We start from the raw sequence: 12,312 nt of genomic DNA, 5'->3' as shown, positions 1-12,312 counted from the left end.
AGACACTGATTTTTTCCAACCTCACTTTGGTCTTTTTATGGAAAGCAATTCCACAGAGTGGTGCCTGTAATATTACACAGAAAGGACTAAATAAATTATATAGCATAAATGAAATGATGTAACACAGCAAGAATGTTGCTTCCAACAAAATGTTTACTTATATGGAATCACTAGAAGAAAGATTTTAATAATTTTTGCTTCTATTCTGATTTCAGCAGCATAGTTCACATGCCTAAACATGTTTTTAACCTATTACGTGGTCTCAACTTGGGAAGGGTATGTAGGCTCTTCATTTAAAACCTTTTCTAACACTGCTGTATTTATCAGGGATCAAAACAGCAGCAGTCAACAGCACTTTAACAGATTTCTGCAGAAATTCTTGTAAAAACTGTGAGTTAAATTTATTTTGTCTTCTAACCTTCTAAAAGCATTCTATTATACAGATAGATTTGTCTGTTTCAAAATTCTGTACAGTTAACAATTTTCTATTATGTTTGATGGAAGATCACTGCAGTGGAGGGATTCTGGCAAAATTAAGAAGAGTATTATTTGTCCATAAAGTACGAAGAAAATGACTGAAAAAATGGGAGTTGCTTGCCCTTATACATTGATCTATGCATAAAATAAACTCCTAATGCTGCTTCTGGACAGAGGTCATAGAAGCTAATGGTTCAAAATCCAAATCTTGCTTTGATATGTAATTAAAATGGGCTATGTATGTTAATGCAGAGAATTATATATTATAAGATACTCTTTTAAAATTTCAATTGTGTAGCAAAATCAAATTACTTTTGCCCCCAACTTCTGCCAGAAAGCTGCACAAACATTTGTAGACAATCTTTTCATGTGCAGGAAGTTTCAACTTCAGCATTTTTTCCAATGTAGCTGCTGCAGCCTTCCCCCATCTCCTCCAGAAAATGTGCTTGGGAATGCTACTTTGGCTGTAATGCCAACTTATAATGTCACCACTTAAAATCTACTTATACAAGGCACCCCACGATTTTTAATTAATATGAATGCAATGGAAAGATGACTCATGGGTTACTCATTTGAAATAAAACACGGCACGACTTAGGAAATTTACAGTGTACTCACTTTTGCCAACATCAAGGTTAGGAGAGTGCTATAGCAATTTACCTTCAGCTGTGAAGACAGAGAGACTACCAAGAGAAGCCAACAGTCCAGCCCAAATGCAAGAGAGAGGCAATTCTGAATAAAGATTTGGGAGGCTAAAATATGATTTTAATCTCTAACACTTCGTACTTACTGGGTAGTCACTGCATGTAAATACTAACTTCAGTAGGATTATAATATTAACTACTGGTCAGTGGGGCTGTTCTTGAACAATTTTGTCCACATGAAAAAAAAGTTTATTTGGGCCTGAGGAATTATCTTTGTAACTTCTGCATGCCCACCCTCTTCCAAGATCTGCTAACCAGACTATGTTCTGACAAGATCAGAAATTATCCCATAAAGCTCCCAGATAGTTATGTGGGCAAAGACTAGCAAGGAACCTAATTATACAGGCTATAAATATTATAAAGCTTAATTAAATTATAATGTACAATAAAGTCTCTTTGCATCCTTCTGACAGCCTTAAACTGAGCACATTGAGTACAATTTAATTCCATTGTAAAACTGCTTTTTTCTTCCAGTGTCAGAAAGAAGTTTTACTGCAAATAAGAGTCATGATTTTTAAAGAAACAGTCTCTTATACGCCAGATAGTGGCTTTTCTATACCCATGTCATGCCATGGTCACATTTACAATGTATTTTTATTATGTATTATCATATTTTTAATTCCAGCTAAAAATGCATGAACAAACAAATCTCTGAGAAAGATTATCAAAATGCTTTTCAAACAGAATGGGAGAGAGGTTGCAGAAGTTGTGCTGTATCTCTAAGACATATACACGATATATTAAACCCAGCATTGCCCAACCCTGAAACAAATAAGGGTATTAGTTTATAGTCTCTGTAACCAATTTATACTATTGTTTAGTTAAGACTTGATAGTGTACCAAAAAAAAAAAAACCTAAGGGGCACTGTGATTCTCAACTCATACTCATTAAGTGATGACACAAAATACTCCATTAGCAATGATTCAGTTCCACCCTTTCACCCTTTACTGCCCACTCAGCCCCAGACATCAATCCTTCCACAGTCTTCCTACCCTCATAATTCTGTTGCTATAATTAGGCAAACATAACTGTGTTTGACTGCTTTTTAAATGGATGCTATTACACAAGGTGGGCAAGAAACAAACCCCATTATTATATGTGTTACGGGCACAGTTTTTTGGTTTTAGTATAATCTCCCTTGGATTGGGTTTATACAGACAATTGTTTTGCCCTAAGAGCACACATATCTGAGCCAGGGGAGAAAAGTCTCTAGCGATAGCGAGTTATATCAGATTCATCACTGAATTGTCTCTGGCTTTATAAGCTAGAGCTCACTAATACCAGTTAATGTTTTGTTGTTATTACTACACAGAGAATTTCCAGGATGCTATTTCAAAATTTCTTCAAACCCTCTTGCTCATGGACAAAACAACTACTCAATCTGCAACTGTTTTAGAAATCATGGTGAAATCCTCTTCCTCTTGGGACTTCCAGAGAAACCCCAAACTTCTGTCCTACTTTGCATGCAAGCATACCACTAGCTCTGATCTGGAGCTGACAAAATACCCCCTCCTTTTTCTTCTGTGAATTTTCAAAAGGTGAAAAGAGAACCTGCCTAAAAGCCAGGGTTGTCCGAAGGGTTTCTCTCTGCTCTGCTTGGGGCATTTCTTACTCAGTGTCTGCAGACATTAGCTGACGGGTTTTAGCAGAGGCAGCTTCAACAAGCTTGCAGCAGAGTGCCTTTAGCCTTGTGCAAGGCATATGCTGCTGAGCTGCTGCCTACTTTCTTCATGCACAATCTGAGGATCCTTTTATGCTAGCAGATATTTAAAGACTTTCATATAAATGGGAATCAGAGCCTCTTGATCATAGTTATGGCCTCTCTGGACCCATTACAGATTATCAGCAAATGAACTGGCAGGCATTTGGTATGCCTTTTATATCCTCAGTATACAGTACCATAAACACTTGCTGTCCTCTCACTGGTAGTTAAATTTAGGAAGACACATACTCAGGCAGTTTCTTAAGTGCCAATTATTTTTGTTCTACAAGTACTCCGTTAGAGCTCTTTCAGATTTATTGATGTTTGAAAGCTTTTAAATATCCATTACCCACTTAACTGACCATAGCAATTCCATCTGACTCATTATTTGTGTTAGAATATATTTAAGCATTTTTTAAATGGGTCTTAGTAGATCATAGGATCTCCGTTGGAAACCCTATAATAAATCAAGTAAATACTTGGTGAAGTGCTATAATGTTTATTTGTGACTACTTAATTTTATCCTTTATATTCCATGTTTTGAACATATGAAGTTCCTCTGTTCAGGTTATAAGTGACCAAGCTTTCTTTGGTTCATTTTTTTGGGTACTGCTTCTGTATTACCCAGTTCATACCAAGGTGCAGCCATGCTGGCTGCTATACTGGCAATCTACTGTTGAAGCTATCCCATCCTCCCCTTCCCTTGAAGAGGTAATCACACACTCTAGCACTGGAATACCTTTTGAAGAGTATTTTTACAACTGCCACTGTCAAATCTACGCAAAAAAAAAATGCACACAACTGCATGCACTGTTTGCATTTGACAGTGACATTTTCTGTGTCCTCCATACATCAGGAGAAGGAAATTGAAGCCTCGAGGAAAAAGTATACATATGTCAATACCACCATTATTTCTGGCCTCTCACATCTATTTTCTCTCTCTCTCTGCTGTTTTGCAAGATTGACTAGTGGAAACAAATTCTCGAAGCAGGAGGCAAGAAGTGACGACCCATGGGGTGTGTACACTGTGAGAAGTGCTGCTTGGGCTTCACATAAGCCTCTCTTCTCAAAAGCTGGATGTTACTGTAGAAATTTTTTAAAATCTAAATTATGATACCCCCATCATAAGTGGTCTTGGGGGATTAAAACTCAAATTGGTGGTGAGAGTAAATTGTCTGTCCCTGGAGCCATCCATCCTTAGGTATGTAACAGTGCAGAAACCACACTATTATCTTCCATCTTGGTAAAAGCTGGCCTTGGCATCACTGCTACTCCTGCTTACCCTGCTCCACATCTGCCTCCTCCCCATGTACTCAATGCTGCTGAGATGATGAAGACTCCTACTTATGATTATTCCTCCTACTGTCTGCTTCTCTGGGGAGCTGCTTGTTCAGGCTCTGTGACACAATGGCAGCCAAGGAGAGGAGCATGAATTACTGCTGGCACAAGAAGGGATTTATTACCACTCTGGCCTTGTTACTCCTCATCTTTCTGCTCACTTTCAGCACTGTCAGGGCCACCAGAGCCATTTTGTTCCCCTTTCTGATTGCCTTGGTTAGACTGCACCTTGTCTGTCCAAGGTCTTTCTGACGTAATCCTACCACTATTTATGCTGGTAGCAGTAGAGACTTTGGTGCACTTCCCAAAGTGCTGGAGTTACTTACCGGCTGTATTTTCTCTGTTTTAGCTTGTTAGGCCTATTTAGTTAACCTCCTGCTGAACAATATTATTTCTGTTTTCTTCCATTTGACTACAAGCTGTCAGCTAAACAGACATTTTTAAAGTTTTCAAAGGATTCAGTGATAACCCAGTTATGTCAGCTTTTGGATTGGCTAAATTCTCATTTTCCACTGCCATTTGCAGTGTTAAGCAAAAGAACATATGGTTTTTAATAACAGTGCCTTCTCAAATGTGAGGATTTGCTCTTTTAGAATAAACACATTCTGTATATGAGAAGTCAAACCAAGGTCCCAAATCATTCAGGAAGCTGCACAAATCATGCATATGAACAGCCTCACAACCAAAATCAGCCTTTGTGTAGTGCATGCAGGAATGTTTACTGGAGCAGCAGCTAAGTGATAAGCTCTTATATAACAAGGAGGTGGATAAAAGAGAGGGAGGGAAGATGGGCAAAGAGAATAAATGTAAACCTTGAGCCAAAAGTAGCAAGGTTCTGGCCAAAAAACAGAGTTTATGCAAATGTCGTTACTGAAGGGCATAATCCAAATTTTCTTTTAAGGTTGTTCAGCATTTTTGTCATCACTATTGAAAAAACTCCAACTAAATAGAGCTCCTTACTTGTTTTCATCTAACATTTTGCATTACTTCCCAGCTTCACAGCCCAGTAAGCCAATTGTACCCTGGGCTACACCCAAAACACCGTGGGCAGCCAAGTCAAGGGAGGGGATTTCGTTCCTTTACTCCCCCCTCTGGTGAGACCCCATCTGCAGTGCTGCATCCAGCTCTGGGGTCTCAGCACAGGGAGGACACTGGCCTGCTGGAGAGAGCCCACAGGAGGGCCACCAAGATGGTTAGAAGGATGGGGCACCTCTCCTGTGAGGAAAGGCTGAGAGAACTGGGATTGTGCAGCCTGGAAAAGAGAAGGCTTTGGAATGACATGACTGTGGCTTTCCAGTACCTGAAGGGAGACTACAAGAAAGATGGAGGGAAACTATTTACAAGAGCATGTAGTGTCAGGACAAGGGGGAACGGCTTTAAACTGCCAGTATTTTTAGATCAGATATTAGGAAGAAATTCTGTATCATGAGGGCAGTGAGTCACTGGAATGGGTTGCCCAATGAAGCTGTGGATGGCCCATCCCTGGAAGTGTTCAAGGCCACGTTGGATGGGGCTCTGAGCAACCTGGTATAGCAGGAGGTGTCCCTGTCCATGGCAGGGAGTTGAAACTAGATGATCTTTAAGGTCCCTTCCAACCCAAATGATTCTAGAGTTCCATTATTCAGTGACTCTGTTGAGAGAAGCATCTCAAGAGCACAACAAAATCTTTGTTAGAAGCCTATCACATCAGAATCACCTTTGTTATGCACTTCTCTGCATTACTATGAAACTTTGGCAGATGCATTCAACAGCATGCAAAAAGGCAAAGCCTCACCCTTAATGTGACACAGTTTCAACACCACTGCAACTGGCTTATAGAAATATTTTTCATTCCTTGAACACAAACATGACTGAAGGGCACAGTAAAATTCAATCCTAACTTTTGCCTGTTAGCAGCAGAATTACATGTAGGAAGCACCTTCAGATTTTTAATGCATTGTGAAACAGAAAGCATTATCTTTCTTCTGCTGGAAAATTGTTTGCAGAGTATGATTTTGTTTAGAGCTGGTGTACATGATTCTGCAGAAACAGCACCGTGTCTCAGCAGTTTAGGAAAACTAATGGGTTTGTCCTGTATCAGTACAGTTCAGTTTCACATGTGCTGCAGCTTTACTGGATTTTTATTTTGTGTATGTTTCTCTGAGTTAAAATCTTCTTATCAAACGTTGAGAGATAACACACATTTCTTCCTGTTATAAAATAAAGACACAAACATCAATCATCTAAAATCAGTGACATTCACCCAGAAATAAATACAAATATGTTCTGTAACATTTCACTGCTATTATCTGTTGAGAGGCACTGCTGCCCTTTCTACTGAGGGTACCGGAACATGGCTGTCCTCAGAGGAATGTAAACTTGGCATTAACCCTGGCAGATTCCCACTCCCTGCTCACTCTCATTTAACATTAACTCACTTCTATACTGTTATCAGAAGGTAAAGGTCATAGCTTTATTTACACAATACAGCACTATACAAACGGTCATTAAACAAGAAAATCTTGCACCAAATAAACACAAAGCAAAAAAACAATGCTGACCTCTCTACCAAGAACTCCCCCTGGAAGTACCTTGTCATTCCCCAAATAAGGTCAATGGTGCTGGTCTATCCTTCTAAATATTAACTGCCCAGCACTGCCCCCCCCTGCCCCCATACCCAACTCCCACGCAACAGCCAACAACAGCCATTTTTTTATATTCCAAACCCAGGAGAAATTTAGAAAGCATTCTACTGTTGGCAAGACCATGTGGTTCATATCCTATTCCCACAGCCTTTACTCATCCTTCCACAGCTGGAAACCTTGTCAAAGGCTCTCCTATACGACAGAGCCTTTAGCACAATACATAAGCTGGGCAGATGGCAGGGTGGACTCCCTCAGTCCGAATGCCAGAAGCCTGGGAACCAGCTCTCCTTCCTGCTTCTCATCTCCCTCAGCTCCACTCCTCTCCACCCCAGCCCACTGCCTTTTCCTGCGGGGAAGACATCCTGCTTATTTATGCATTTCATGACTGCTGCTCTGCCTAAATCCAGCAAGGAAAAGTGCAAAGAGGGCAGGAGGCCACTGACTAAAATCCCGTTGGAGCTCACATTCAGTTTTGGAAACTAGACCGGGCAGAGCAGAGAGAGCGTGGATGTAGTCCAGGGCTCAAACCCAGCCAGGAGCACTGGTCAGGTGGCGTGGCTTGGGCAGCAGTCCCTGGAGACACTGGGACTCCAGACACACCTGCACAATTCACTCCTTGCTTCCTATTTTTACTGAAGGTGATGGAAATAGTTTGTTGCTCACTTGGGCCAGAAGCAAACTGTAACTTCTCTGTAGCAGACTGCTGCAACAGGCAGTTTATGTGGAGAGTACCTTGTGTTCAGTGTATTCCTGTGCTTAGGTGTGAATATGCCAGAGGAGGGTACAAGGGCTTGGCCTCTTTCATGGACCATAGCTAAAGCACCAATTTAACCTTTAAGTATTCTGAGTTGCAATAAGATGATCTTTACATACGTAAATCAAAATGCTCCATGTCTAGTTTTGCTTAAAAGAAAAAAGGGGGGGGAGGGGAATTTTATTTGGCTGCTGCCACTCAGAAATAACACAGTAAGGTAACTTGGGAGAATGATGACTTTTAACATGTTAACCACTGACCATGCAACATCTTCATCAGTGTAAATATAACTCCTCATTACTCTGCCAAGGTTGCACTGAATCACACAACCACCAATGAAGTCAGACTTTCTAAATAAATGTTCTTATTTCACATAAAAACACACTAATGGAAGTGCTTTTAATTTTAGGTAGTTGTTCTTGCTGAAACACTGGTGTGTGCTGCCCTGATAAACAGGAATGCTGGGGAAACTGATCATCTAGGGAAAAATTCAGTTAGTGTTCAAACAAGTTCTTAGGGTAGTTGTTATGGAAAAAGGCCGAAGGTACTCAAGGATTGGCATCAGCACATTTACATCCACATTTGCTCAATTCAGTGTTAATAAATCCTTCATCACGACCAACACATTAATTACAGAGTGCAGAGAGCCTCAGAAAGCTCCAGCAAGTTACAGGCTGGGTTATTACTTCATATTGCTGAGGAACATAATAACCCATAGTTATGAATAGGACTCCATCATGACCAAGTGCTGCATGATTTGAAGGCAACACCTCACAGATCCGACACTTGAAAGCAAAAAATTTGATCCTACCTTAGTCAACCCAAAGCAGGTGACACTAATTTCCCAGTTAAGATATTTTTCATCCTTTCAGGTGAACCAAAATTGTGTACATTCAGTTTCTTTCTTTTGTATTTCAGAGAGAGCACTTGAATGATTTGGGAGGATCACAGAGATCAAGCAACATGCAACCACTGAAACAATTCTTACAGCTCACAGTTATTTCCTAAATCATGTAGGAACTGGGGACACCATCACTGTTCTAGTGCCGACCTTCCTGCCTGGGGGGACAACAGTTTTCTGTAGGTATTTCAGGCCAGAGCAGGTCACTTGTGTCACCTCACTTGAACTCCTACACTGAGAGCAGAGACAGCCACTCAACAGCCCAACAACAGCTGACCTCAGCCCAACAACTGCAAGTGAAACAAGGACATGCCACGTGTACACAGAGCTGCAGTAAGTGCACAGGAATGTTGAAAGTCAGTACAAGAGGAGAGTACAGAACTGACAGTTTCTTAACACACACAGTTTGCTGCATCTTCCCTATATGAGAATATATACTAATACATTTTATACAGACATAATATATATTAACATATTATGATAACTGACTTTAAATACACCAGACTCCAGGGGCAGGTGACACCAAATACAGTCCACAACCCTTCCTCACCAAGGGCAAACTCCAGTCCAGCTCAAAGGCAAAATCAAAATGGGATTCATAGTCTACTTCTTAATTCCTGAAGCTTGGATGCATTTTTTCAAAGTGGTGCAATTGCAATTGCATAACACAAACAAGGACAAGTGCCAGTAAATGGGATTGAAACTTCTCTAGTGTCTGATCGACTCTACTTGTATTATCAGGCCCCAGCCTGCCATGTGCCTGAATAGCTGAATGCCAGATGAGAGGGAAGGTGGCAGGGATAATGTAAACAGTTTTATTAAGCTGTTGAAGTGTTTCTGACACAACAGTAACATTGCACCTTTAAAAAATGTCACAATGAAAATTATCCTCAAGTTTATCTATCATACGAGATGCATTCAGTAATGCGAAATCTTTATATATAAAAGTTGTGGGGTTCATCTTTATTTCCAACATTAACTCAATAAACATAAGGAAGATAAACATAACGAAGATATATGTTAATTCCAGTGAGCACACCGGTAATTGGACAAGTCTGGGAACAACTGTTGGGCCAGCTGCAAAGATGTGAACTCAGAGAATAATTTCTATTGCCAAACAGGGAGCTGGCTTTCTCTTTGAACTTCAGGGGAAATGAGGATAAACTAGTTATTATAAAAGATGATCATTTAGTATCATCATAGCACTTTCCAAAAACCTAACCAACAAGCCAAAGCATGAGCTAAAGCTAGTTATTTACTTCCAAAAATATAACTTTGTTTAGCTCCACACAAATACTTCCACATACGAGACTGAAAAAAGATCAGAAGGTATAGCAGCTATTTTGAAACCTACATTTCCATCAAACATCTTAATTTATTTATATATTCCCCACTTTCCTTGAAGTAGTGCCCACACAAGCAGCATTTCCCACTTTGGCAAATAACCATTAATTTCACACCACAATGTTTTTTCTAGAAATATAATTATACAGAAGACAAGTATTCTTTATTAAACTATCTGAAGGCATGTTAGGTAGTTAAGACTGCTAGCTAGTCAGGAGGAAAGGTTGTTTTATTTTCTTTTCTTTCTTTCCCTTTTCTTTCCTTGTTTGCCAGCTAATAAGAGCTCTGGAGATGTAAAGAGCGACTTGATCCCAATGCATTTTTAACATTGTAGTAAATGATGCAGTGAGGTATGGAATAATTAGGCTGAAACCGTTCTGTGCAAGACAACTATTCTTACATATGCTTGACATAAATAAATGCATTCTCCCAGGGCCTGGCACATTGTGAATGAATTGTGACATTTTCTTATGATGAATTATTTTAAAATAATTTCTAACTTCTTCCTTCTACTGTATTTTACAGCATAACTGGGACGTACATTTTACAAATATTTGAACTCCTAGTATCCCACAGTTTGGAAAACCCATTATTCTTACAGACAAAGCTATGTCAAGATCCAAAAGCCTATGTAAAAAAAACTCAAAAAACAACTGAATCTGTTTGTAATTTCTTCCTGTTGCTTTTAATAGCTTATGCTTTCATCCTACAACTCACATTCTCTTGTGTCTTCTGCTCGTACACTCAGCATAACACTCCATTTACAAGTTCAGTGTCATACTCTAACGTGCATGTCAGACATGTCAGCATAGTGTCTGAATCAGAAGTTGTGAGTACCCTGTGAAGTTTAAATGATGAAACATTTTTTTGTCTCAGAATGACATTCCTCTTGTGATGGAAGCATTCTGCTGATGAAGCCATAGAAAGAACACAGGCACATGAAGCAATTCAATGCATCCAGCTAAGAGCCAACACACAGCAGAAGCTATATATAGAACAAGGGAAAAGAGGTAGGAAAGAAAGAGTAGAGAGAGAAGAGGATATGTGTTAAGGGATGGGAGCAGAGAAAGATGGGGGGGGTGAATGAATGCATGCTCATATGAAGAAGGGAGATGTAATTTTATACCAATTCTTTCTTGCTGGCTCACAGAAATCATTAAACTGACTGCTAATTACAAGGGGTCTACCTCCAATTTCCAGGAAGAGGAAACTAGCCCAAGTATTTCATGGAAACAAATCCTCAAAATCCTTCACTTTTCAAAGTGCCAAGCTTGCCTACTCCCCTTATGACAGATACTTATAAATTCTGAAGTTGCCACATTCTATTATGTGAATGTACAAATACCTAGGTTTGGAAGCAAATGCAGACAATGAATAGGAAATACGATATGGGCAGGAAAGGTAAGAAATGTGTTGGATCTTCTGCACTTGAAAACAAACCCATGTGAAGTGTCAGGGCCAACAGTACAACCCAGTATGCAAACATCATACCAGCGTTAATAAAAGATAGAGATTAAGAGCTGCAGCTAGCAAAGATTTTTATACAGAAAACTAGATTTTTGATGAAAGGACCACTTTCAAAGAGATTTACTTTCCTCAGAAGCTGTGATGTTCTGCTGTTTGCTATGTCTCTGGAAAGGAGATGCCTTTGAGTAATTTCCCTTTGAATCCCTTTGTATGTGGGAAAGCCAGTTGCTTCTAATGGAACTTACCACTCAACCCTGGTTCCTAAACATTTAATATTCCTTTCTCAGTTCTTACTACTCTTAAGACCTGCCTTTATATGAATCCAGGGATGTGATAAATTCCATATCCTCATCTTGATGTTTCTCCTCATGAAATTTGAGACTACCTGCCCCTCAGATGACTACCTCAAATCAAAACTGATAACCTGAAAGAGAGTAGAAATATCAAGGGAGAAAACAGAGGTCAGTTAGATCTTAAGAACGCAGAGGTTTTACTAGACAGGACAGATTTATACTACAAAACCTGTTAAGCATGCTGCTTGTGAAAGCCCAAATTTATCACAAGCAATAACAGGCTGCTAAAAACAAATAAAAACAGAGAGGAAGCGTGAAATGACAAGATAAAGGATTTAATAAACACATTAACATCAGGGTGAAATTTTTCAAAGCGAATCCTTACTTTTAATAATAAAGCCTATCCCTAAATGCATTCTTCATCCCAGTACAACAATGTGCACTTCTTGTGTGTGTGTGTGTGCATGGGTGTTGAAGATTAGAGACTGGGGCCAGTGAGGGAGGTTCAAATAGATGCAGGGCACTTGAAAGCAAATCAGAATTTGTCTCTGAAGAGCCACTTCCTGCTGGTGACTAAGCCTTCACCCAAACAGTCAAGAGGAAGGGGCATAAGCAAAGCATTGCAAATACCATCCCAATTGTATCGGAGTGGAGACAACTAAGACAAACAAACTCAGGAAGTGGCAGGGAGTTAGAAACCGAGAGGA

The 12,312-nt window shown here is 39.8% G+C and overlaps 1 protein-coding gene across 4 annotated transcripts in view; it reads right to left on the bottom strand.

Moving 5' to 3' along the window:
- The window catches only part of PRKCE (protein kinase C epsilon), a 285,664-nt gene that overhangs the window by 41,575 nt on the left and 231,777 nt on the right, over window positions 1–12,312 (bottom strand). The window lies entirely within an intron of this gene.

This window comes from Aphelocoma coerulescens, chromosome 3 (genome assembly GCF_041296385.1).
Source record: "Aphelocoma coerulescens isolate FSJ_1873_10779 chromosome 3, UR_Acoe_1.0, whole genome shotgun sequence".
NCBI lineage: Eukaryota > Metazoa > Chordata > Aves > Passeriformes > Corvidae > Aphelocoma > Aphelocoma coerulescens.
The sequence above is the reverse complement of the archived record's forward strand: the minus strand, read 5'-3'. Positions and strand labels throughout refer to the sequence as shown.